This window comes from Adelges cooleyi, unplaced genomic scaffold, assembly GCF_023614345.1.
Source record: "Adelges cooleyi isolate 19-005CV unplaced genomic scaffold, UGA_ACOO_1.1 ACOO_flye_CR_arks_rails_tigmint_CR_PRNA_17, whole genome shotgun sequence".
NCBI lineage: Eukaryota > Metazoa > Arthropoda > Insecta > Hemiptera > Adelgidae > Adelges > Adelges cooleyi.
The window spans coordinates 235,993-255,566 of NW_026095827.1; the positions used below are offsets into that span (position 1 = coordinate 235,993).

At 27.6% G+C, this 19,574-nt stretch overlaps 3 protein-coding genes across 4 annotated transcripts in view; all 3 read right to left on the bottom strand.

Annotated features, from left to right (window-relative positions):
* The window catches only part of LOC126833088 (zinc finger protein 501-like), a 36,468-nt gene extending 21,377 nt beyond the window's left edge, over positions 1 to 15,091 (bottom strand). The window contains exon 1 of the mRNA XM_050564238.1: positions 14,767 to 15,091. The gene's annotated coding sequence lies outside the window, so the exon portion shown is untranslated. The remainder of the gene's footprint in view (positions 1 to 14,766) is intronic.
* Positions 1 to 19,574, bottom strand: part of LOC126833087 (zinc finger protein 28-like) — a 141,404-nt gene that overhangs the window by 73,146 nt on the left and 48,684 nt on the right. The window lies entirely within an intron of this gene.
* Positions 1 to 19,574, bottom strand: part of LOC126833086 (zinc finger protein 721-like) — a 132,487-nt gene that overhangs the window by 29,033 nt on the left and 83,880 nt on the right. The window lies entirely within an intron of this gene.

A 19,574-nucleotide genomic window follows, 5' to 3' on the forward strand; every position in this document is an offset into this window, starting at 1 on the left:
ATACTTTGCGTGGTAATTTTGTATTCAACTAATACATGTATTACAGTATCATTATTCTTTAATAAAAACCAACACTAATTATTATTTTTTAATATAAATTGAGTGGTCATAGACATTGATAGGGTCTTCACAATATCAACAGTAATTTTTAGTACCTACACTATATTTAATTTAAATATAATAAATTAAAATATATATACTTGTAAAAGGTTTAATGGTTTTACTTGTAAAGGTATATAAATGTAGATCTCGGAGCAACAAACAGACAAGTCTACTTTTTAAAATTGTTCAGAACGTTCAAAGTAAAATTCTTTAGACCATTGGTATAGTTCCATTGGTGTAAACAATGTTTTTTTTATCATCTTCGCAAGTAATAGCCCAAATTTAATGCTTGTACTATGAAAATGTAGATATCTATTCCTTGATAAAAATGGACTTGTCTAGTTTGCTGCTTTTAGATTTTCATATTAAAAAATGTATTAATTTGGTTTTTTAAAATCATTGATATGCATAGTCAACGAAACCCTAGTTTTTTTTTTTGATTTTTTTTTGTGATATTCTAACTTCGATATTTTTTATGAGCTTAAACAATAAACATATTTCAATACAATTAATGGCCACTTGCATTTGTTAGGAAATATCCTAAAGACCTTCCAAATTTTACATATTATATTTTATAAGACATGATTTTGTAAGATTTTTTTTTAACAAGTTTCAAATCAGTTCAACTATTATACTGCCAATAACATTAATCAATGTTTGTGGGGGTTTTACAAAACAATGCATTCAATTTATAATTATTTAAAACTCAAAATGAAATGTATTATTATTCCGACAATGTAATGATTTTTAATTAAATATATTTGTGTTTTTTTTCGCTGTAATTATATCCATTATTATCCAATAAATCAACTGTTGGTAATTGGCCCTGGAACTTATTAATGATCTTTGCAACTTATAACATAAACACTCGGCCAATTTGGTCCTTCTAATTTCATTTCAAGGGTTTGTATTAACATCATATTTTTTTTTAATATTTTTTTGTGTTATAAAAAACAAAATCGCGTTAAGATTTAAAATGTAGGTATTTTCATGGGGCAGCTGAAAATGGTAGACATTTATTATAATTTAATTGTGTGCTGTCCGTTGAAAAAAATTTAAAATATCCAAAATAAATCTCATACAATTTAATAGTACCTAAGAAACATAAAAATATAAAAAATTTGTTTTCTTCAATATTTGCACAAATTACAATGATATAAAAAAAAACAAAGTACAAAACGAATGAATTTTGGGTTGATTTTTACACAAATTTATATAAATACAATTTCTTATACTTCATAAATGAATGGTCGCATCATAGATGCATACAAAAAATGTTAATAATATTGTTATATTAAACATTTATCAATCAAACCGACCCGTGTTACACCTTATAGTTAAGGAAGGTAAACGTTCATCGAGTAGGTAAGAAAACCCATAACGTTACACTTACACTTAACAGACACAATTAATAAGATCTTCCAAACAACTAGTTCATACATTTTAAATAACGCATTAGTTTGTAAAAAAATCGAAGAGAACAATCAATTTAATTATTATAATATATACATGTATAAACAATTACAAGTTGTTTCTTGTAACATACTTTTTACGAAACGTTTTAATTCTATACCCATTAGATGTTTATTAATATCAAACATCATCTAATTTGTTTGGTTGAAAACCTTATATTTAAAATTTTTCCAAACAGTAAATTTATTTAAACTTGTATTAAAAAAAGGTCGAACGAGTACAGAATACAAATCATCCTTTTTTTTTTGTTCGAAAATCAGTATTATTATTTTTAAATTCTCTGTTATATAATTCTATGAGATAAAAAATAATTTATTTTTCACTTCAGTCAGCATATTAAATTCATTTATTTTGGTATAAAAACACATTTTATTTATTTAGAAATTAAGACAAAAACAATAAAATAACAAAACTGAACGGTAAAACTGCTACACGAGTAGGTAAGCCAACCAAAAAATAAATAAAATACAAATAATGTTGTAAAATGTATTAATTTTCTGTTTTTCATATACTCTCGACATATCAACAAATATAATTATAAATTTTAATTATAGTTTTGTCTAATGGTGTAGTTCTAGAAATTTACATAGAAAGTACATTTGTTTGTTCATTTTAGTCAAGAATAAAATGTCAACTTATATGGGTACATTTGTTTCTACCAACTAACATAAATACTAAATACATAAACATGTATTCTGGTGGTAATGATTGTACAATCTTTGGTTTTGGTAACTTAATTTAGCAGTAAAACTAAACTGCTAAATCATACAACACGTTGAGTACACTCTAAACGTAGTTTTATAATGTAAAAAAAAAATATTGGTTTCACTAAATGCCTTTTGATCAGTTAAACGATAGTAATAGTTAAAAAATTATAAGAAAACTAATACAAAAATATTCAATCTAAATAAAATCGTTAATAAAAATTTTTTTTTAAATTATTTACAAATAAATTTTGAAAAACTATTTTAAAACTGCCAAATTGTCGATACGCTTGGTTTATGAGGTTATGAGCCATGTGCTTTAGCTTGATGACTTTTGAGAGTGTCGTGGTGACCATATGATTTATCACAGGCTGAGCATTTATATCGTACCCCACCAATATGTATCCGTGCATGTCACTTGAGATTAGACAGTTGACCGAATGTTTTTTCACAAACATTGCATTTAAAAGGTTACTCTCCGGTGTGTATGCGCTCATGAGTTTTTAGTTGATGTTGTATACCAAATGTTTTTTTCGCATATATCGCATTTAAACGGTTTTTCGCCGGTATGAATACGTGCATGTCTCTTGAGAGCAGATTGTTGACTGAATGTTTTTTCACAGACAACGCATTTATAAGGTTTTTCACCAGTATGAATACGTGCATGTCTCTTGAGAGCAGATTGTTGACTGAATGTTTTTTCACAGACATCGCACTTAAAAGATTTCTCGCCGGTATGTATACGTGAATGTCTCTTGAGATTAGATAGTTGAATGAATGCTTTTTCACAGACATTGCATTTAAAGGGGTTCTCGCCGGTATGTGTTCTTTCATGAGTTTTGAGGTTAGATTGTATACTAAAACATTTTTCACAGACATTGCATTTGTAAGGTTTTTTTCCGGTGTGTATGCGTTCATGAGTTTTTAGTTGATGTTGTAAACCAAATGTTTTTTCACATATATCGCATTTATAAGGTTTTTCACCAGTATATATCCTTTCATGTTTTTTAAGACTTTGTTGTAGACTGAATGTTTTTTCACAGACATCGCACTTAAAAGATTTCTCGCCGGTATGTATACGTGAATGTCTCTTGAGATTAGATAGTTGAATGAATGCTTTTTCACAGACATTGCATTTAAAGGGGTTCTCGCCGGTATGTGTTCTTTCATGAGTTTTGAGGTTAGATTGTATACTAAAACATTTTTCACAGACATCGCATTTAAACGGTTTTTCTCCGGTGTGTATGCGTTCATGAGTTTTTAGTTGATGTTGTATACCAAATGTTTTTTCACATATATCGCATTTAAACGGTTTTTCGCCGGTATGAATACGTGCATGTCTCTTGAGATCAGATTGTTGAATGAATGTTTTTTCACAGACAACGCATTTATAGGGTTTTTCGGCGGTATGTACCATGTTATGATATTTGAGGTTACATTTTCTATTAAAACATTTATTACATACATCGCATTTAAATGGTTTCTCGCCAGTATGTATGCGCCAATGTCTTCTCAGGCTTGATTCTGATGAAAAAGTTTTCAAACAAATACCACAATTAAATAGGCCATCTTTGTTTCGAGTATACTCTTTGATTCTGCTGTTACGATGATTGACTTTATTTTTTTGAGGTGCTTTCTTTTCAATGGAAGTACTGGAATGCGATTTCGCAATATGCCGGATTATATTACTTTTGGTTGTAAACCTTCTTTGACATATATTGCAGTCGAACCGACGTATTTTGTGTATGTTTTTCTCAGAATCGTTTTCTATAGTTTTGTTCAAACTGCAATCCATGGTTTTTGTATTATTCGAGGTATCGGTCGCTTTACACGGAAAATGAATACTGCAACACATATGAAACAAAATAGATTAATTTAAGACAAATATATTTTGATGTTATGCAGCATCTATTAATATTACTAATATTAAATGTACAATGCATCAATCATGCATCATTTTTAAGAATTCATTTTATTGATTTTAATCAATTTTTATTTGATTGTGTTGCTTAAACCTATCCAACAAAATAAATGTATTTTGGAATAGTATATTATTTAATTAGACGTTTACATTCCTAGAATATTGATAATAATCGTCCGAATTCCATTAAATACATTTTCGGTGGTAAAAAATTGTATTTTTTAAAAATAAACACACTCCAGTTCTTATTATACTAATTTTTTTGTAACTGTATAACACTTGTTTGTATTTTTTTCCACTTTATAAAAAAATTGAAAAAAAACTTTATAAATATTTTAAATATATCGTATATATATATTAGGGTGGTCGTTAATTTTGATTTTGTGAAGCAAAGTATAGATATAGGTTTGAAACGTCGAAAAAAAAATGCCCTTATATTTTCAGATTTTTCACTTAACAGGTGCCACACACACTCTCCAAGCTTTGTATTGAAAAAAACATTGTTATTATTAAATTTCCAATAATTGTTTTATTACAACGGCTAATTAACTGCAAACAAATTTTCAACTATGAAGAATTGTCAGGAATTGTTGCTGGTACATACTAGAATGTAGAAAAAAGACAATCCAATTGATTTCCAATTTATACAAGCCACCTATACAACATTTTTTGTTATAAAGGTGTTTATATGTATTTTTATATTGTATATGAATTATAGATTTTAATAGAAATAAACGAATATCGATGGTAGGGTTTTTTGTTTTATTTTTTGTGAAATTTTTGTTTAGCTCTACAATATAAACAGCTCTTGATTCGTATGAATTATATACAATAATATGTAAACACGAGTCATAATTTAGATATCATTGTAACAGTCTGGATTTAGAAGTATTCATTATTAATACTGAATATACAAAAAATGTTTTATAGGTGGCTTGTGTAAATTGGAAATGAATTAGATTGTCTTTTATCTACATTCTCATTTGTCCCAGCACCAATTCCCGACAATTCTTCATACAAACTTTGAGGCCCTGTGCGGCACTTGTTATTCTTAAGTGAAAAATCTGAAAAAATTAGGGAATTTTTTTTCTCGACATTTCAAACCTATTTCTATATTTCGCTCCTCCCAAACGAAATTAACGACCTAACTTTATTTTTAAAATTATTTTGTTTTAGTATAAGACCTTTTTTTTTTTTTAAATTTTTATCACTAATTTTTGCCCCAAAAATATAGGCTTTTTAAGTTATGATTCAAAAAAAGTAGATTTCGTCCTGTTTTAAATTTTTGTAACTTTTATCATAAAATCAGAGACTTAAATCAAATCTCTTCGTGGGCTGAGATTTATTTCTATTTTTTTTTAATAAAGAACATTTCTCCCGGGTGGTCACCAATCCTGGATCAAGCAGCAACGGACACTGCGACCACACTATGCTCCTGTATTAGTTTTAATGTTATTAATCTATAAATTAATATATAAACAAGTGGTTCCTAATATAAGTTTTATGATTGCGAAACGCTCACATTGATACCAACGACGGGTTTAAAAAGGAGGCCAACATAATTACAAGTAGCTTTATTTAAGATAAAAATACCATGATGTAATTTATTTCATTTAAAAAAATCTTACCATTTCTTAAAAAAGAGAATCTAGGTTAAACGGCTTTTTAAACGACTCATCCCCCTTTAGGTACAGTTTTTTTTATAATAGGTATTCACACAACGTAGAACCGTAAACCGCGTTCGAAGGCTGCTACTACAAACTTGTTATAAATAATTAACAGGCAAGAAAAAACTCAATTGTTTCGTGAATTGAAACGAAATATCGAATTAAGACCCAATACGTTAAGTACCTATCACAGAATTCGACCTAGTTATTATGATTAAAATCTAAAAATTCTCACGAATCGGACCTGTGGCAATAATACTGAAAACTGGTTAAATTAACAGAAATTCAGATTTTACAATAAGAAATCCTAATTATTAACAAAAACTACACTTTTATTGAATAATAATTGTGATTTAAATGCAAAGTGCAAACTGTACGACAACGCAGAAAATGTATGGACAGATTCGTGATAGTGGATGTTTGTGTGATAACGAGTGATAGCCACAGATGGAGGTACTTCGCAGCGTGGAGGTAAACTGTCGTGCCTTTTATAAAAAATAGTGGGCTATAGTGGGCAAACAAATCAAATTACCAACTCATTTATCAAAGATTGTTGTAAACTTACCTTCATCTACATCCTATAAAATGTAATAATGCGTTTACCTAAAGCATTAGCCGTTATGGACACACATTCGCTAGTTGTATTAGAGTACATAGGCCCCCCCCCTACAATTGTAAAATTAATATTTAATATTATAATTACAACAAAAAATAGGTGTTGATATGACACCTGTCATATTAACATTATTATAGATGCCTAGGTACCTATCTATTTATTTTAATAAGCTATAGAAATAATTAGGAAGCATCTATTTAATCCTATTATAATTAAAATATCACAAATTTCCTTTTCATGCAAAAATTAAAAACAGGACACAAATACAATTTTTTTAAAAAAAAAAGTTAGAAAAATTCAATAAAATGACTAATTGGATGTAGTTAGCTTTTATTTCTAATATAAATATATATACATTCCTTAGTAAGACAGAATTAAATACAGAAAAGTCAATAAATTTCAATTATCAGGTATTCTATTTATACATATATAATATCACTTCTATAAAAAACAAATTTGATAGTTCTAATTAGTAGTTAAATTTAATTTATACAATGGCAAAATCGAGGTAAAATCAAATTTACTAAATACATCTAATAAACCAATCAATTTATGAAAATGTAACTTTAAAAGAATTTAATGAAATATCACCAAGATATCACAATTAAATATTACTAAGTAGCTATTTTGAGTCAAGCCTTAGGACCATACTCTCAAGATATCATGAATTAAATTTGTTTTCTTAAAAAGCCGAACTATATAGTTATTTTATTATAAAATTAGCATGCATTCATAAATGTAACCTAATGTATATCTTATAGCCTTCGTTAAAGGTAAAGCTGGTGTAAATAGAGATCAATACAAAAAAAAAAATATTATAATATATTAACAAAATAACAATAGTAACAATATTATCTACTATTTTTCATGTGTAAATTATGGAATTAAAAAATCATTTATAAAAACTAAATAAATAATATAATCCGTCAAAAGAATTATGAGTTACTGGAAAACGTCAAAGTAATGTTAATGACCAATTAAATTATAGTAAACATCGAAAAACTATAAAAAAAACTAATAAATACATACACATGTATTCTATTGGTAATGTTTGTACAATCTTAAGTTACTTAATTATAGAGTAAAACTAAACTGCCAAATTATATAACATGTTGAGTGCACGCTAAACAATGTGTTATAATGTATATAACAATCATTTAAATATATTGTCTGCAAAGAACAGTCTAAAATATTAATAATAAGAAAGTTCTATGACATGTCTAAATCGATTATATTGTGTTAGGTTAGATGATTATCAGTGGTAAAAACATGTTTCCGCCAACTGAAAATAACTCGCCTAACTTTAGTTTTAGAGTAAAAGCACCCATTATAAAATTAAAAGAGAAGACTATTTTGGAGGGCGAAACGGTGCGTTTTTTAAAAAAAAATTCATTTTTTGAAAAGTTACAGTCCTTTAAAAATGTTTGAATAGTCGTTATTTCTAAACTATGTATTATACTTGGACTACTTGAATAAAATTGTAAGTAAAAAAAAAATTGAATAATAATAAATAGATTTTGAAAAAATATTTTTAAACTGCCAAATAGTCACGTGAGGTTTATGGGCCGTGTGCTTTTGCTTGATGACTTTTGAGAGTATACTGGAAACCATATGATTTGTCACAGGCTGAGCATTTGTGTCGTACCCTACCAAAATGTAACCGTGCATGTCTCTTGAGATCAGATTGTTGACAAAAAATGTTTTTTCACAGACATTGCACTTAAATGGTTTCTCGCCGGTATGTATGCGTTCATGAGTTTCGAGGTGAGATATCTGACCAAATCTTTTTTCACAGATATTGCATTTAAAGGATTTTTCTCCGGTATTAGCGCGCCATTGTCTTCTCAGGTTTGATTTTGATAAAAAACTATTTTAACAAATACCACAATTAAATAAGCCATCTTTGTTTCGATTATGCCCTTTGACTCTGCTGTTACGTTGATTAACTTTATTTTTTTGAGGAGCTTTCGACCTGACGTATTTTGTATATATTTTTCTTAAGATGGTTTTTTATAGTTTCAATAAAAGTACAATCCATATTTTTTTTATTATTCCAGGTATCGGTCGCTTTACACGAAATATGAATACTTTTTCTTTTTATTAGCCTTTATTAATAACGTTAATAAATAATCAGAGATTATTGACTGAAGGTCACAGACATCGTATTTATAGGGTTTTCCTCCGGTACTAATAAAAAGATACATACCCGAGAAAAACCCCAAAAATGCAAGGTCTGTGAATACAATTTTTCTTCCTTTCTTTATTTTTTTAATTTTACTATGGAAAATTTATTTTTACTTAATTAGACATTTAAATGATGTAGACTATAAGTAATCTTACTTTTTTTTCCTAATGATTATTCTTCGACCTTTAGGCCATGAATTTTTTTATCTTAAACAAAACTATTAACTTGTAATTATATTTTCCTCCTCCTCTATAAATCTTTCGTTGCTATCGATGTAGCTTTCCGTTACCTAACATTAAATTTATGTTTGGAACCACTTGTTCATATATTTTTTTTCTTTTCAATAGCCTTTATTAATAACGTGTATGTTTCTTGAGATCAGAGGTTATTGACTGAAGGTTTTTTCACAGACATCGTATTTATAGGGTTTTCCTCCGGTACTAATAAAAAGATACATACCTGAGAAAAACCCCAAAAATGCAAGGTCTGTGAATACAATTTTTCTTCCTTTCTTTATTTTTTTAATTTTACTATGGAAAATGTATTTTTACTTAATTAGACATTTAAATGATGTAGACTATAAGTAATCTTTCTTTTTTTCCCTTAATGATTATGCTTCGACCTTTAGGCCATACATTTTTTTATCCTAATTAAAACTATTAACTTTATAATTATGTTTTCCTCCTCCTCTATAAACCTGTCGTTGCTATCGATGTAGCTTTCCATCACCTAACATTAAATTTATGTTAGGAACCACTTGTTCAAATAATTTTTTTTTTTTATTAGCCTTTTTAATAAAAAATATTTGACTCAACAATTAAGACAGTAATAATGAGTAAAATGTAAATGTATGGATACATTATTAGTAATAACATGATTTCAATGATAATTATAAAATGATAAAAAACAAACAAAAAGAAGAAAAACAACGAGTAAATACAAAAAAACTAAATAAAATAATACTCAAAAGTAGATTTCGACATGTTAAAACCTGAGAAAAACAGCTCTTTAAAAGACTTTTCCCCCTTAATGTACAGTAATTTTATAATAGCATGTATCTTAAAATATAGTTTTTATAATAATAAATGACACTTTTTCACTTTTTTTCTATTTTAAAAAAGAATGAAAAAAAATTGTATTATATTTTCTAGCTATTTTATATATATATATAACGCGGTAAGTCTCGTGCGAACGTACGATAACATAATGTGGCACTGCAGACATCATACCCACAAGTAGATGTTTACAATATCATTTTTTTTTTTATATTTTGATTTCACATTATATTGATAAGAAGATGTAGTTTTAAAACAACCTAACATTATATGAACAAGAAGTTCCTAATATGAGTTTAATAACGGAATGCTATCATCGATAACTACGACGGATGTATAGAAGAGGACAACATAATTACAAGTTATTAGTTTTATTTAGGATAGGGTAAAAAATAAATGATAATAAAAATGCCTAATTAGATAAATAACACTAAAATACAAATAAGGCTTGTAGGTAAAAAGCTAACACAATATATATTTATATATATAACTAAAATAGTATTTACCAAACAATTATTTTAAAAGAGTAATTCTACTGAAAATTTTAACTTATCGTTAACAAGTAAAATAACATGAAATATTTTTATAACATAAACTCTAATGTTTTATAATAGCCTAAAAACAATATGACTTCATATGTTTTCTTAAAGGATTGTTCTTCTTTTCATGTTTAATTTTAAACATATTATAACTCTTCAAAATTCTATATTTGACATTTTACATAAGTTGTACTTCTGTGCACCATTTTAATTATTTTTTTAGTGACAAATATAGTAGTAATAATAATATAATAAAGAAAATGTAGTCTACATTGCTTGAAAAATAATAACTAAGTTTTGAGTGATATATTGTGTTTTTTTTTAATCATTTAAAACTACAAGTATGACTTGTAGGTAAGAAGCTAAGACGATAATGATAAAGTTAGACGATAAACCGATTCCGTACCACTCGACTCAACTCTAATTAATAAAGAAGTTATAAACAAACACATATAGTTTATTACCATTCTGTGTATTCACAAGAAATACTCTTAGTCAATGGAAAACAGAAAACACAGCAATATTGTAAATAAATTAAAAATACAAAACAGTAAGTACTCACTTACAAATTGTAGAATCGTACACAACAGAGAACTGTAAACACTGCTGTTCAGGCTACTACTAAAAACTTAATTAACAGGCAAGATAAAACACAATTGTAATGAAATAACGAAACACGACACAAACGTTAGGTATTTATCGCAGAATTCGACCAAGTTATAATGATGGAAATCTAGAGATGTTCACGAATCGGACAACAATAAATATCAATTATTTACAAACAAGATAATTTGTATTTTTACATAATAGTTTGGAGGTTGGGTTCAGATGCGTTCCCTAGCCACCAAGACGCTTTGTTATTTATTTAAATATCACTGCTCGTATATTTAATGTGTACAGCACAATGTTATTAACAAATTAGGAACAAGATTACAAATAATTAACGAACAAGATTAAACACAAATAAATAACAAAATGTCTGCGTGGAAGAAAGATGCCGAGCGCGTAGACGAAGTCGTGCGAGATAATCGAATGGCGGACTGAAAATGGCAGCCGGCTACTAGATGCGGTGTCATCCTAACGCTACACCCGGCGCAGTAGTTGGTGGTACGGTAGGTAGTGGTACCAACCGACACCGCGTTGCTAGCGTTTCACCGCGGCAGAGTAGGTGGTGATACCAACTATCATCACATTAGTGGTGATTTTAATGCAAACTGCATGACAACGCAGAAATCTTCTAGACAGATTTGTGATAGTATGTGTGTGATAAGAAGTGATTTTCGCACGTGGAGTTAAACTGTCCTAAATAATATCATCTTTCGCTAATTGTGTTAGAATACATAGGCCCCACGCTAGTAAAATAATATTTAATATTATAATAACAAAAAAATAGTTTATAAGAAAGCCAGTGATTTGACATTCCATGCCAAATCACCCGCTGTGTGTGCAAGTGAATTTTTGAAATGCCTCAAACTTACATATTATGCTATGCAGATAGTTCCATAAAATCAGTAAACTGAAGAAAAATATGTTTTAACATTTTTTTTGCCATATTTAATAATTTGATGTGAAAACACATTAAGTTCACGATCACGTTACTTAATGAATTTTTTAATTTATGTCTTAAAAAGTTATAGGTTCTTAAATATATCACTTTTTAGTGAAATTCCAAACTTTAAGGTTACATATAGATAAAAAAAAAAAAATGTTAAAAATAAGTTAAAAAAATGATGGATCAGGAAAAATGTTTAAATTTTGATTTTAAGTTAGAAACAACAATAAATAAAATTCATAAAACTTATACTTTGTTTTTTAATTTTTAAGTACTTAAAAACTTTTAACTTGTCCAGTTAAAAAATAAATGTAATCATAATTGTTGAAATAATAATACATTTTAATTATTATAAAAGAAACCTTCCAAATTTTACACATGCAATTTTATAAGGTATGCTTTTGTAAGATTTTAGTTTAAATTTATTTAAAAATTCAAAATAAAATGCATTATTATTTCGACAATATTATGATAACAATTAAATGATTTCTAATAAAATAAAATTCTTCACTGTATTTATATCCGTTGTAATCCAATAAATCATTTTTTATTTTATTATTATTATTTTATCTGATAAATGAATGGTCGCATCGAATGGTACTACGAAAGTTAATAACATTATTATATTAAACATTTATCAATCAAACGGAAAGCCCAAAATGTTACAGACACAATTAATACGATCTTCGATACAACTAGTTCTTATACATTTTAAATAACGCATCAGTTTGCTTAAAAATCAAAGATAACAATCAATTTAAATATTATAATGTATACATTTATAAAATATTAAAAGCTGTTGAATAGTTTTCCACTAGTTTTACTTCATACTTTTTACAAAATATTTTAATTTCTATACTTATAAAATGTTTATTAATTTAACACATCATCCAATTTGTTTGGGTAAAAACATTGAATTACGTTGAAAACGGGTCGAAATCTATTTTTTTTTGAAAAATAACTGAAAAACCTCTATATTTAGAGCAAAAATTAGTGATAAAAATTTCAAAAAATAAAGGTCTTATCATAGACCAAAAGAAGAAAAAAATGTTGTGGAGGTCAAGCCGATGACCGCGAGGTTTGACTTAGAATGCCCTATATATATGTATATATATAAACAGTCAGTCTCGTGCAAACATACGCTAACATAATGTGGTACCGCAGACATTGACCGGTCATCATAACCACAAATAAATAATTTTTTTTTTTTTGTTATTTTGATTAAACATTATTTTGATAAGAGTTAAACGTAGTTTTAAACCAATCTATAATTATATGAACAAGTGGTTCCTAATATAAGTTTAATGATATCGAAACGCTAACACTGATACCAACGACGGGTTTAAATAGGAAGACAACATAATTACAAGTAGCTTTATTTAGGATAAAAATAAATGGTATTAAAAATCGCCTTGAAAGGATACAAACCGGCGAAAAACCCTTTAAATACAAAATGTGTGCAAAAACATTCAGTCAACGACCTCATCTCAACAATCATAAAATGATAGATATCCGAGAGAAACCTTTAAAATGTGATGTCTGTAAAAAAACATTCAGTCTACGGCATAATCTCAAAACTCATGAACGCACACATATTGGTGGGGTCCGATATAACACTCCGTCTGTGAAAAAAAGTATGGTCGCCAAAATAAAGTTCTTTTTAGTTTTTGCAAAATAAAAACTATCTATTTGCAATTTACTTTATTCAAAATATTAGATAATTTAGGTATACAATCGAAATTAGATATTTTTTAAACTTTTTTATGTAGGTACTATAAAGTAACAAAATTAGCTAAATTCTTAATTTAATTAAGTTTTAAACCAACGTGGTAAACAATTTCAATATTTAAGCTAATCATACACTGTTGTAGCGGTAGTAGACATATTTTGTAATATAAATAGTTTTGTGTACCATAATAAGAGGATTCGATACTGACCATTTTTAAGGATTTTTGTATAGGCAATATTTATGAAAAAAGTGGTTTAAACAAATGTCAACCATGTCAATTAATTTACTGGTTAATTTGTATAAGCTTCATGGTACCATTGTTAATTTAAATCATTTTGTCTATGAGTAAAAGCCATTTTTGTTAATATAATAGTACATTAATTGTCCATCGCACAGGCCAAATCAGTGATTTATAGTCTTAATTATATTATGTTCTGGCCAAATAAACAATAATCTTGTTGCTTAGTTATTGCGCTACTTTAGTATCGCAATGTAGTGTTAATAACTAAGCAAGTTTAATTATGAGTGCTATTTAGTGTCATTTTGGGGCTGGACAGCCAAGGCTAAAGCATGTTGCATGCTTAACAATTTTATTAAGGACCACGATATTTTCTAAATTACTGAACCAATATGAGACTATAAGCCTGAACTCCTCTTTAAATTGAAATGCTAAGAATATATTTTATTTACTTTTTATATTTTCTATCTACACTTAATAATTTATTAAAATCTCGATTGGCCGATGCTGGTTTGGTTAGAAAATAATACTATTCGTAAGGAAAGTATTAGAAATAAACATAAAAATCCTATTTAAATACATTGAATTCAATGACTTTTACTCATAATTTAATAATAAATAAGAATATTAAAGTAGGTATATTTTGCCAACTTGCCCGAAAGACATTTATTAGTAGTATCGGTATCAAAAAAAAAAAACACATTTTTTTAGTGAATATCTTATGATTTCAGAGTGTTATCATTAAAAATAATCATATAACCAAATTTGTTTTTGATTGTGCGGTGTCAACCAAAAACCAATAGATTAATTTAAAGTGGCGCTGATCCCATATCACTCGACTCAACTCTGAGTAAATAATAAGTAATAAATAAATACCTATAAATTATGATTCTGTTTATTCCCAAGCAGTATTCTAAGTCAATGAAAGACAGAAAACACGGAAATAGTGTAAATAAGTTAGAAATACAAAACAGTAGGTACTCACACAACGTAGAACCGTAAACTGCTGTCCAGGGCTGCTACTTAAAATGTATAATAAATAAATTACAGGCAAGACAAAACCCAATTGTAACTCAAAACGAAACACGACGCAATACATTAGTTATTTATCACAGAACTCGACCAAGTTATTATGATAAAAATCAAGAGATTTTTACAAATCGGACGTGTAGCAACAATAATGTAAACAAATTGTTCCTATGGCATTAAATCTAATTGAACTAGTAATAATTCACAGAAATTCAGAGTGTACGAAAAGAAATCTCAATTATTAAAAACAACAAAAACTTGTATTAAAATGTAGGTTTTTAACGCAAGCTGCAGGAAAACGCTAAAATTGTCCCAACAGATTTGTGATAGTGTTTGATTGTGTGATAACGCGTGATAGCCACTGGTGGAGGTACACCGCAGCGTGGAGTGTACATAAAAAAATTTCAAATAAATTATCAGACATTATTAAAAATAAATATATTTCAATGAAAATAGTAAAAAAAACATAGTATGTAGTAGTAGAAGTAGTAGTAAGTAAATAAATAGGGACGAGGTCCGTATTCACATATAAAAAAAAAATATCGATAAAAGCATTGTAACTAATGACAATTATGTGCTTATAAATTACATTTTAGTGTTAGGATGGATACGATTGGGGTTAATAGACGATAGTCTGTCTATAAAATGACTGTGACAATCATAAAATAAATTTAAGTAAATATCTTATGACTTCAGACTTAAGCGTATTGCCATTCAAATTATTCTCATAAAAATATATTTTTTTTGATAGTGAGGTGTTAACCAATAGCCATTTGTTTTCTTGTTTGTCGAATCTTCCACAACGAGTTTGTCTAAAATTATTCACAAACACGAATTAGTCATTTCTCTTCATAAGAACGTCTGCATTTTATAATTATGAGTAAAAAAAAGGTAAAACTATAACGAAATAACGTAATTTCAACACGCAAATGAAAGCAAGCTTTTAGTGATATTTAATTTAAGTTATTTAAAAGTTTAATTAACTTATGTATAGTTGGTTAATAAATCGATGGATCGATTGTATACAAAACTGACCATATAAAAATCATGAAAGAATACTATATGCAGTTTTACTAGGCATTACAGTAATAACTGTAAATAGCGTCCACGACGATTTATCATCTTGCAATTAGCATATTATATTATGCTACACAAAACAGTTTATATTGTTGATAAGACACAAAATATGTGTACTACAGCTAAGACCGTGTACGATTAGCTTCAATATTGAAATTAAATACCATGAGTGGGTTTAAATTTAATTCAGTTAAGAATTTATCTAATTTTGTTACTTGAATCTCTTTATGCAAAAAGAACCTATGTCAACATTTTATCAAAAACGTGGTTATTACAGGTTCGTTAACACTTTATACTTAGACGCATTGATTCATGTTTAAACGGCTTTAGTCCATTACTAACAAATTAGACACAAATTTATTGACTTTTGTAAGAAGGGTCTAAGTCCACTATACTTAAATGCTAATAATCTGGACTGCATTTGAAAATAATATTGTTTCACAGAATGTAATTTAACTGTTTAATATCTATTAACTTTGATAAATCCCTCATATGTTGATGCATTTGAAAACATTTCAAAAGTTTTTTCGTTTTCCAAAAGTATAAATTTAAAAATCAAGGCCCTTTTTGCACAATTCACTTAGTAGTGCCTACTTAAAAATTAAAAAAAATTGTATATTTATAATATGTTGAATAAAGTAAATTGGATATAGATAATAACGTTATTGATAATGAATATTTTGGAAATATTGTGAAAATACTTTATTGTTTTAAACCAAGCGAAATCATAATTAACTATTTAGTATTTTAATAAATAATAGAAACAATATAATAACATGCTTATTATTTAACGTGTAATTAATATAAAAGTGGCAAAATTAATCAAACAAATATTCATACAGATGAAAAAATAAAATAAAAATTTAAAAATAGTTTCCATAAACATGATTAGTCTGACAAAATTAATAAATATTTTAAATTAAAAATCTAGTTTAAAACATAAACTAACATAAAATACTCGTATATTATACATAGTTTCTCTTTGAAACAAACAGTAATTGTAAAAAAACTATTACCAAATAATATAAAACGTAATTTTTATAACTATGATTAATTGGATATAAATAAATACAAATTTGAAATTAAAAATACAAACTTACATACCTTAATAACTATTTTTCTTTAAAACCACAACGGTAATTATAAAGGACTGTTATAATATTTAAACAAAAAAACAATGAAAACCATATTATCAACTATTTTTCATGTGTAAATTATGGAATAAAAAAATTAAATAATAAAAATATAAAAACTATATAAATTATATAATCCGTCAAAAGAAGTATAAGGTATTAAATAGAAAAAGTCAAGAAAATGTTAGTGATCAAGAGAACAATAGTAAACAATGAAAAACTATAAAAAAAAACCGGTAATTATACTCGTAAATCGTTAATTCCAATGAAAACGTAAGAAAAAAAAAGTAAAATGATAAACAATTGTTACTTAAACTTTCAAATAGTCACAAGACGTATACGAGGCTCTAGTTATGTGCTTTTGGGCTATTAAGAAAACATTGGCGACCATACGATGTTTTTTCACAGATATCGCATTTATGGGGTTTCTCGTCGATATGTATCTTTTTATGAGTTTTGAAGAAAGACTTCGTTTCACAGACATCGTTTATGATTTTTGAGGTGATGTCGTCTACCAAATGTCTTTCCACATATATCGCATTTATAGGGTTTTTCGCCAGTATGTATCCTTTCATGAGTTTTGAGTTTATTTTGTAGTCTGAATGTTTTTTTACAGACATTGCATTCAAAGGGTTTTTCTCCGGTATGTGATCTTTCATGAGTTTTGAGATTATTTTGTAGTCCAAACGTTTTCTTACAGACATTGCATTTAAAGGGTTTTTCTCTGGTATGTATCCTTTTATGAGTTTTGAGGGTAGACCGATCACCAAATGTTTTTCACTGACATCACATTTAAAAGGTTTCTCTCCGGTATGTACCCTTTTATGGTTTAGGTGAGCTCTTCGACTGAATATTTTTGCACACACATTGCAATTAAAAGGTTTCTCTCCAGTATATATTCTTTCATGAATTTTGAGGGTAGACTGTTCACCAAATGTTTTCGCACACACATTGCACTTAAAGGGTTTTTCGTCGGTATGTATACGCGCATGTTTCTCGAGATTAGATTTTTGACCAAATGTTTTTGCACAGACATCGCATTTAAAGGGCTTTTCGTCCGTATGAATACGCCAATGTGTTCTCAGGCTTGATTTTGATGAAAATGTTTTTAGACAAATATCACAATTAAGTAGGTCTACTTTATTTCGAGTATACCCTTTGATTCTGCTGTTTCGATAAATTGACTTTATTTTTTTGAGGCACTTTCTTTTCCATGGAAGTAGTGGAATGCGACTTCGCAATATGCCGGATCAAATGACTTTTGGTTGAATACCTCCTATGACATATATTGCAGTCGAACCGACGTATTTTATATATATTTTATTTATTTTATATTAACTATTGTCTACTTCATTCTTTACCAAATACTCCTCTGTTGTAGAAATTTCATTGTTTATGAACTGAACATCTAATGGTTTAGATTCAATGTCTTTGAACGATTTTTCCACCAAGTGTTCTGTTTCATCATTTACAGGTTTAATTTTCAATATATTATACCGCTTCAAAACTCTATAATTGACATTCAACATTAGTTATATGTTTATATGACTTGAAAGTAATATGCCAAGACGATAATGATTAAAGATAGAGAATAGCCCATTTGAACGACTAGAGAAATTTTAAGTGGCGTAGATCTCGTATCACTTAAATAAACTCAGGATACACGGGAGTTTATATTTCAATAACTAAAAATTCAGAGTGTACAAAAAGAAATATCAATAATTAACAAAAACTAAACTTGTAAATTGTGATTTTAATGTAAACTGAATGGCAACACAGAAGGCCAACTTGTTTGGTAGCGTTGGGTCGGCAGCATTTTATAATTCACTATTAAACTTGTTTTAGATAAACTCTAATGTTTACACAGTATGAACCCTTATGACTTATAATAGCTTAAAAACAAGCGTTAGGTGTAGAAGAAGGAAACGATAAGGAGATAACGTTACTCAAAGAAAATTCATATTTCTCATTACATTTTATAACTTCGAAAATAATTGTTTAAATTATAAACTATATTTTTAATACTATTTTGAAAATGAATCAGGACATCTTTGATTAAGTTTGTACGCTATCATCGATACCAACAACGGTTTTATAGAGGAAGACTACATATTACAAAAGATTAATAGTTTTATTTAGGATAAAAAAATTGTAATAAAAATCGCCTTACTCATAACTATTGTCGACTTCATTCTTTACCAAATACTCCTCTGTTGTAGAAATTTCATTGTGTATGAACTGAACATCTAACGGTTTAGGTTCAACAACTCCAAACAATTTTTCCAAGGAGTGTTCCGATTCGTAATTTTCAACATTTTATACCGCTTCAAAACTCTAATATTAACATTTAAATTAGTTATATTAATATGCCATATATGCATAGAGGATTAATTAGACAACTTAGTTGCACAATTTGAACTATTTTGTTTATTAACAAATAAAGAAAAAAAAATGATATAATAAAAAATAATTCATTTTACATCATTTGAAGAATATTAACCAGCCAAGTTTTCAGTTGTATATTTGTTTTTTTAAACGTTTAAAACTAAATTAT